Genomic DNA, 8,832 nt, shown 5'->3' with positions numbered 1-8,832 from the left:
GTTTAACTTTCAATAAACCTCATTAATACCTTGCAGGCAAACATCCACATACTGCTACAATAGTTTCCTGTTGAACATCTAGGAGTAGCAAAAACCTAACCATAAAGTTCACAGTTCTTGAAGAATAGAAAGTTATGTATGGAGCAGACACTGTCATTGTTTTAACACATGGCCTAATCGTGTAACACTTATTTAACTGTTAAGTTGATGCATTGTTGTTGTTCTAACCAACACAGGTTTCTCGTCTGAAACTTGGCCATGGACTGACTGTCTCGTCACCAAAAACCGGGCCCTTATATATCCTCACAATTAAAGCTACTGAACTTACACATTGTTCGAAGTTAAATTTCAGAAATTACAATTAAATCTTAACTCATTAAATTAACTGAATACATCAAAAAATTCCCTCTTTTTAACAGTTTCTTCTACTACAAGAGTTAGGCCGAATTATTTGTTTAAATCGTGAAATTAACACATGTAAGTACGCAAACAATACTTTGGACAAACCTGTTATTTACTTTGGAATTAATTAAGAGCCAGCTTTGCTAACATGTTTTCAAATAGAGCCAAATAAATAGTTAAAGAATGCTAATGTTTCGTCTTCCAATGTTTATAATTATTATAGAATTTATATTTGTTTATATGTCAACAACAGAATTTAAGTTACAAAACGATTAATGATTTCACCCTATAATGAAAGATACTAACTAGGAATAGTCAAAATAAATTAGAAAATCAATTACACACATAAAACTAAGCACAAAACTAGGTTTGGTGTTATATTCTTTAAGACTAAGGGCCATCCTTTTTCTTTTGTGAAAATGCGGATTATATTCATGTATGTTAATGATAATTAGTTAAAAATGAAGAAACGAATTTAAGGAGACAGGTGGCAAAACAAGTGGGGAAGTAAAAAAGTCCAGCTTGCTTCATCACACAATAGATAGCCCATAAAAAACTGAGCACATATCAAGCCTGAAAACAGGAAGGAAATGTACTGAACTGTGAAAAAAAGGCAAAAAGGAAACAGTGACGGTTCAAGGACAAGAAGTGCAATATAGAACAACTTTAAAACAGCAGTGGTGTCTTCGTTAAGTGGTCACAGTTTTGGACTTCCAAGTGTACGAGCCGTGTTCTAAACTCCCTCATGTCATATATTTTTATTTATTTATTTTTTAACAATATTATGAAATGTGCATCCACTCATTGAAATGTTTGTTCTCTTTTTGTAGTCTTGGCAAGTAAGAGTCATGTGTTAAGAATAGTTACCGTCACAAGTAAATGTGATGAATAGCGAGTGCAGGTGAGATACCACATAGACATCTCACAGAAATGAAATCAACAAATAAACAGATGTGAACTACATTACAACAAAAGAATTCAAGAGTCAAAACCTCCAAAATCGAATGCAACTTCAACTTCAAGAACATTAAAAACATATGTTTTGACAAAGCACAGAGACTGTGTGATTGTGAAACTGTTGTGTTCATTTGTTAGAGCTTATGTGACAAACTATTATGTTTTCATCATTTTCTTGGGAGTGATCACATTCATATGAACACCTAAATCAGGCAAGGAGGCATATCTCACTCACTTACCAGGTGTACAAATTAGATGCGTCAGTAAGAGATCCCTATCGTATGACACATGTACTGTCACTAACGCCATGTATGACACACTAGACATGTTTTCTGGTGGAGGATTCAGTTAACTTGTCGCCTTGTCACAAATGTTTGTGGTTCCTATTCGAAAGCCACTTCCTTTCGGCTGCTAATAGAGTAATTGTGCAGAGTCAACTGTCATCATAAGTCCCTTCCTGATACCTTGCTGTTGCAAATGGACATTACACCGCAACACACACACACACACACACACACACACACACACACACACACACACACACACACACACATAAATTTGATACAGTGAACGTTGGAGGAAAGCTAACACTTATCCACATCATCATTGCTCTGTCAAGCTGATCTACATTGCAGGTCTTGCCCGTGGACCATTCACTGTTTGTATTTTGGTTTTCCTACACAATTCAGCATACATTCTCACTATTTTCATGCTTTATCTGTGTTCAGTTTTCCATGGGATATCCATGGGGCCCTCTTGCCACTAAATGTGCAATGGGGAGTTTCCCTTGTGGAAAATACACTAATAAACATGTTTTCAACTGTTGTATGCTTACTGAACCAATAATGCATCTCCTTAGCGCTAGTTACACTAATAGTATGTGGAGTTCAGTACAGTGAATGTACACTGAGGTGACAAAAGTCGTGGGGTGTCTCCCAATACCATGTCAGACATCCTTTTGCTGGATGTAGTGCAGCAACTCGACATGGCATGAACTTAGCAAGTCATTGGAAGTCCCCTGCAGAAATATCGAGACATTCTGCTTCTGTAGTCATCCATAATTGTGAAGGTGTTGCCAGTGCAGGATTTCGTGCATGAACTGGTCTTTTGGTTATGTACCATAAATGTTCAATGGTATTCATGTCGGGCAGTCTGGGTGGCCAAATCATTCACTCAAATTGTCTAGAATGTTCTTCAAACCAATCGCACTCAATTGTGGCACAGTGACATGGTGCATTGTCATCCATAAAAATTCCATCGATGTTTGGGAAGATGAAGCCCACACCATTATAGAGCCGCCGCCACCTTGCATAGTGTCTTGTTGAGAACCAGGGTTCGTAGCTTTACTGCGTCTATACCACACTCAACCCTACCATCAGCTCTTACCAACTGAAATTGGGACTCATCTGACCAGGCCTCGGTTTTCCGGTCATCTAATGTCCAACTGATATGGTCATGAGCCCAAGAGAGGTGTTGCAGGTGACACCATGCTATTAGCAAAGGCATTTGCATCAGTCTTCTGCTGCCATAGCCCATTAATGCCAAATTTTGCTACACAGTGCTAACCAATACATTCGTGGCTCCACCTACCATTCCACATTCAAAGTCTGTTAATTCCTGCCGGCCGGGATGGCCGAGCGGTTCTAGGCGCTACAGTCTGGAACTGCGCGACTGCTACGGTCACAGGTTCAAATCCTGCCTCGGGCATGGATGTGTGTAATGTCCTTAGGTTAGTTAGGTTTAAGTAGTTCTAAGTTCTAGGGGACTGATGACTTCAGTGACTGCTACGGTCGCAGGTTCAAATCCTGCCTTGGGCATGGATGTGTGTAATGTCCTTAGGTTAGTTAGGTTTAAGTAGTTCTAAGTTCTAGGGGACTGATGACCTCAGCAGTTAAGTCCCATAGTGCTCAGAGCCATTTGAACCATTTTTGTTAATTCCTGTTGTGTGGTCATAATCACGTTGGATACCTTTTCACATGAATCACCTCAGTACAAATGACACCTCCACCAATGCACTGCCCTTTTATACCTTCTGTACATGATACCACCGCCATCTGTATATGTGCATGTTGCTACATCATGACTTTTGTCACCTCAGTGTAAATGTTATTTATGCATCTACATATTTCTGCTTTGAAGCTTGTTCAGGAGGCAAATCACTGAGCTAACAAGAACATAGACTACAAATTTAGATGTTTTATGATTTCCTTCTTGTGTCAAGTGCAAGAAGGTAAACATTAAACATGCGTTACATTAGATAAAACCCCACAATAAATATTAATGTCTGAATTTAGACAGTAAATCTGCATGTGTACTCTGTCATTAGACTACAAACTTTGTAGTCTAAAGTGTTTTCAATCCAATTTGTTCAGCAAAATATCTTCATGCAGGTGCTTATATACAGTTAACAGTCCTGGAGCAACCAATGCAAAAGTGAAAAAAAAAAAAAAAAACAGTAGTCATCTACTAGATTTTAGTAAGTAAAATTGAAAAGGCTGAACTGTATTTACAGAAAGATCTGCGGGTCAGCTGCAAATGCATTTCTTCCTCAGTATCTATATCTCCTCTGTTTACTGGTAATGTCCACTAATTTCTTCATTCTCTCAAGAAATGAGCATACAAAATGCACCATTATTATTGATGAAACCTCCTGGCAGATTAATCTGGTTTTAATATGGGAGGAAGTTTCATTTCACTGCAATTCCTCTGTACAGTGAAAATTTGTTCTGGATTATTATTGATGTATATAAGTCATTTCACATGCCTGTATCAAATGTGTAATAATCTTTTCGTTGTGCCTGTCTGCAACTCAGTGGGTCATCCTTAGGGTGAGTAGCAGTCTATCTTTTCCTGATACTCTTGTTTCAAATTTTAATTTGTATCATGTCATCCATAATTGAAAATAAAATGATGTTATTTTCACAAGATAATCATTATTCAGTATTTATTTGCTGTAATTTCCACTTGACCAAAAATATAGAATTTAAATAAGAGTAAAAAACAAAGTTTGCTATATGAGAGTGTTGAACCTGAGATTCCTCAGTTACCAGAGTCACACACTACTCATTCAGCTTCAGGCATCTGCTTAATTTGCAAGAAAAGTTTAATACTTAATAGCGCTCACAAGTCTTCTCATTTTTAGGGCAACTTGTCCAACTCATCCTTTTTTTGTAATTGTGTCATGCTATACTAGGAAAAGTGATGCCAGGGCACAGACTTATCAAGTTCCACAAATGTATGTGAAGAAAATCAAACAGACCAAGTCCATAAGGTCCCCTTGTCAGATAACAGCTTAAATACACACTCATTGTCATAAAACCAATACAAACTGCTCTCTGGTCGTAAGTGCAGACAATATAAAAGTATGTAACAAATGTGATAATAACTCAGATACATTGCAATTATTTTCAAAAGTCAGGAAAAAATAACTAGCTGAGTGTAACATATGCTGGCAGTGCCAGGTACTGGTTGGTGTGAAGTCATGAGCTGCAACTCTCAGGGAACTCAGAATTTAATGCCAAGTTATAACTGCCAAGGGGAAAGGAGAGGTGAAGAGAGGCAGTGCTGACTCCTGCCCACATTGCTGGCACCATTATCCTTGTGTTGTGCTTGTATTAAAGCAGATTTGACACACATGGAAGTATTGGGAGCACTTTTAGACAAATGAATGTATTCCAACTAGTGCCAGTTTTCTCCATTACTGGCAACGTCAGTAAAATCCATCAACTTAAAGTGGCCAAACTGTAAGATCATGGACTGACACATGACTTCAAGTTAGACACCTTATTTAGATTGTAATCCTATCCCTCTCTTAAATAATTCAATGATTAGGATACATAAATAATTCACATGTATGGCTTTATTTGTTGTAATGGCCCCTTATCAGTTAGAGGCCCCACACAGCAGACAAGCAAGATGGGCTGATGAACTCCCTTCAAGAGCTCAGATCGAAACATCACCAGTGGATGTAAACAATAACAGGCTTTCCAAATAAACACGGAACTACTTTGCGAGAAGACATGTGGCAGTGTTCCACCAATTGAAACTCATGTGACTACATGTACCGCTCCACCGAATCGGCATTATAAGCATGCCCAGAAAGTCAGACCGGTCGTGTGCACCTACCGCTAGGACAGCTCCGGCCAGTACTTATGCCGCCTCTAGCATAGTAGACACTCGCCATAGCATTCAGTAGCACATTGTATCTTTGTAATTGGTAGAGTAGATTTTGGTCATTATTTTCTTTCATTGTCTTGTACTCTTTATCTGGTTTTGCACCACAAGAATTGTGAGGTTTTCTTGTTGCTCTTGCTTTTAAAATTAGTGCATGCCAAGAAGGCATTTTTTGAATTATAATAAAGTGTGTTCAAACTTGATTCTTAATTCTCTCCTGCCGACTGCAGGACACCACAGTTATTGGTGATGAGGATAAAACTTTCATTTTTGAATGAAATGGCCTTCTTAGAGGAACTTCTTCTTCAGTTCTTAGTGGAAACTCTACAGTAGATTCAGGCAGTGCTCACAAGGTCAGAACTTCAGCCTCACTCCCCAGCATTGGAAGAGGTAGCTCATAGAGTTGATTACTTCGCAGATAAATTTAACACTTTGCATGTGGCTCCACCGACACTTCTGGCTTTCGATAGGTCTGTCAAACCATGATCAAATTATGTCAAACAGTTGGAACAACATTTACTGGCACTTCGGATCCACAATGAAAATCAAAGTCAGACTTTTTTTTTTTTTATCAACTGTCGGTCCATAGGTATATCGTTAATAATTGAACCCTGAGCAGTCCCCTTGCGATCTCTCGTTTCCCCATATTAAGGGCTACTTTTTAATTACTTTGACGCACAAATACACATCACCTCTGCCCGTCGGACTTTCTTTTCTTGTCGAAAGTCCCCAGGTCAGACATATCGGGAATGGATTACAATGCTCCAGAATCTCTCTCAAGATTCTAAATTCTGGTGTGCCAATGTTGCCTGCAAGCAGTCTTATGGCTCTTCGCTGATTCACGATATGGTGGTGTTTCACACACCAGACAGGGTCTTTGGGCTGGATATTTTGAAGTTACAGGCTCCACCTCTCGACACCTGTCTGCCGATCATTCGTGCATTTGAACAATCTCACTGGCTACAACCACCGCATCTTGATCCGGCTGTTACCACGGATCTCCAGTTGCCTAGCGCTGAGCAGGAGTCTTGTCAGTCTGTTGGTCCATCCTGTGACAGGAAGTCTTTCGCCCAGTTTCCATCCTGTCCAGACTGTTTCTGGACTCACCAACAGTTGGAGTGCCCCCACTGACAAACAACGTCCATGGCTTGCAGCTGAACCGGGAAATATTGCCGTGGTGTGTCAGGCTTCGTAGAAACATTGCATAGAAGCCCCGCTTCCTGCGGACACACAGGCTCGTCACGAATTGTCACCTCAGGACCTGGGAGCCTCACATTCCATTGACGGCCAAATATTCTCCATCATTCCCCAGTTGGAGGCGCATTTTCTCCTTACCTTGGAGGTCATGCATATTCTGGTGGTCTTCCAAATTGACACGGCATGGTGCCACATACTAACGCTTGGGCTCACCAGCTTTATCCCCGTACACTTGCACCTTGTGTGGTTTCAGTAATCACCCTATATCAGTCCACAGCATTTTTTCCACACAAATCTCTTACAACTGCTCAGTTTTTGGTGGTCAGCTCTCCCAGGTGCTACTAACCTTCTGGGTGTGGACATTTTTGGTCATCTGGGTTTGTCAGTGCAGGACGCAGTACAGATGGTTTCAATCCCCTCATCGGATACCTTCCTCGCCATGTTGCTCAGCAAATATGAAACGTTGTTCTCATCCTCCACACCATGGTGAAGGGTTTCACCGCAGATGTTCAGCTTTTTCCCTCTGCTGTCCCTCTTTCTTTTAAGGTCCGCACGGTCCCCTTTGCTCTCTGATACAGGCTCCAGGAGGAACTGCGCTGCGTACAAGACAAAGGTATCCTTTCTCCCATCACACACATTCACTGAGTGACACCTATTGTGATAGTCAAGAAGCCGAACGGTGCTTTATACTACATATTGCTGACATTTTGCTTCCATAAAGGCTGCACTCCAGGCAAAGAAGCACCCTGACCTTTAAAGTTATATTAGATGTTAAATTATTTGTCTTTTCCAGAAACACATTACTTATTATTACCAGTCCAAAATTTATATCCTCTTTACATCCTTTTAGTGTTTATTTTCTTAATTTGATTCATTCAACATCCTCTTGATTTAATTTAGCTACGCTTCATTACCCTTGCTTTACTTTTAATGATATTCATCTTACAACCAGTTATTGCATAAGTAGGTGTGTACCCACGCAAACACAGTTAGAAATCGGAAACTAACGGAGTCTGAACTTAAGTTTCTTTTTTATTTCATCACATATAACAGGTTGTCAAGTAAGAGAATACATAGAAGCAAATCAACAACAAAGAGTAAAAAGGTAGGTATGAGAATCACAGTCAACGGCTCTCTTCTCTGTGACTCCCTTGCGAACTGTGGAGAATAATCTCTGTGGTTGGCGCAAATTTTACGCATCGACTGCGATCGACGTGTGCGGTAGTTGCCATATGAGCCCCCTTGGTGAGAGTGGAGCTCGGATGTTCCCCTCTGTAGCGGGCAGGGAAGTGCACTTGTCTGCCAGAACGCGTGGTGCATCGAGGCTGCTGCTTTATTGACTGTGGAGGTAGCGGAGTGGGGTTCTGCATCATTGTCTTGTGCTGATCGCTGCTTGACGCTGACATCGCCAGAGTGTCTTGAAGTATATAAGCAGGTTTCACTCTACTTAGCAATATGGTGGCTTGTTTTCCATTCAGTACTATGTCGAGGGTGTGTGCATCTCTGCGTATCACGCGATGAGGTTTAGTGTATGGCGGTTGTAGTGGTGGTTTGACGCGTAACAATACATGCATGCAAGTTTTTAAATCATTGTGCATGAATGTTACCGGGGCTCCATGTCTGGACGCTTTCGCAGATTTGATTTTCTTGATCGTTTCTCTCAATCCTTGTAAATATTCTGACTGGTCATCTGCATTCGGTACCACTGAGTCATCAGCGAACTCTCCGGGGAGACGTATTGTTTCTCCGTAGACCAGCTCTGCTGGGGAGGCGTCCATATCAAGTTTAAAGATCGTCCTAAGACCTAACAGTACAATGGGTAATGCTTCTGTCCATTTAGTACCATGGCACGTGAGGGCTGCTTTTAAGGTACGGTGCCATCTTTCTACCATCCCGTTGCTTGCCAGATGGTAGGCGGTGGTGCAGTGATGGCAGTACCCACAGAATCTTGCTAACTGAGCGAACAATTCTGATTCGAACTGTCGTCCTCTATCAGTTGTTATATGGAGTGGGCAGCCGAACCTCGATATCCAAGTTGACATGAATGCCATTGCCAGAGTTCCTGCCGAGATGTTATCAGTAGGTATTGCTTCCGGCCAGCAT

The 8,832-nt window shown here is 40.8% G+C and overlaps 1 long non-coding RNA gene across 1 annotated transcript; it reads left to right on the top strand.

The window, feature by feature from the left end:
- The first annotated feature begins 785 nt into the window (after positions 1–785).
- Positions 786–4,289, top strand: LOC126416708 (uncharacterized). The gene is made up of 2 exons (XR_007575501.1): positions 786–3,045; positions 3,156–4,289. It is a non-coding gene; the product is annotated as an uncharacterized LOC126416708 (long non-coding RNA).
- The last annotated feature ends 4,543 nt before the right edge of the window (positions 4,290–8,832 follow it).

The sequence above is a fragment of the Schistocerca serialis genome, chromosome 8 (assembly GCF_023864345.2).
Source record: "Schistocerca serialis cubense isolate TAMUIC-IGC-003099 chromosome 8, iqSchSeri2.2, whole genome shotgun sequence".
In the NCBI taxonomy this organism is placed as follows: domain Eukaryota; kingdom Metazoa; phylum Arthropoda; class Insecta; order Orthoptera; family Acrididae; genus Schistocerca; species Schistocerca serialis.
The sequence above is the reverse complement of the archived record's forward strand: the minus strand, read 5'-3'. Positions and strand labels throughout refer to the sequence as shown.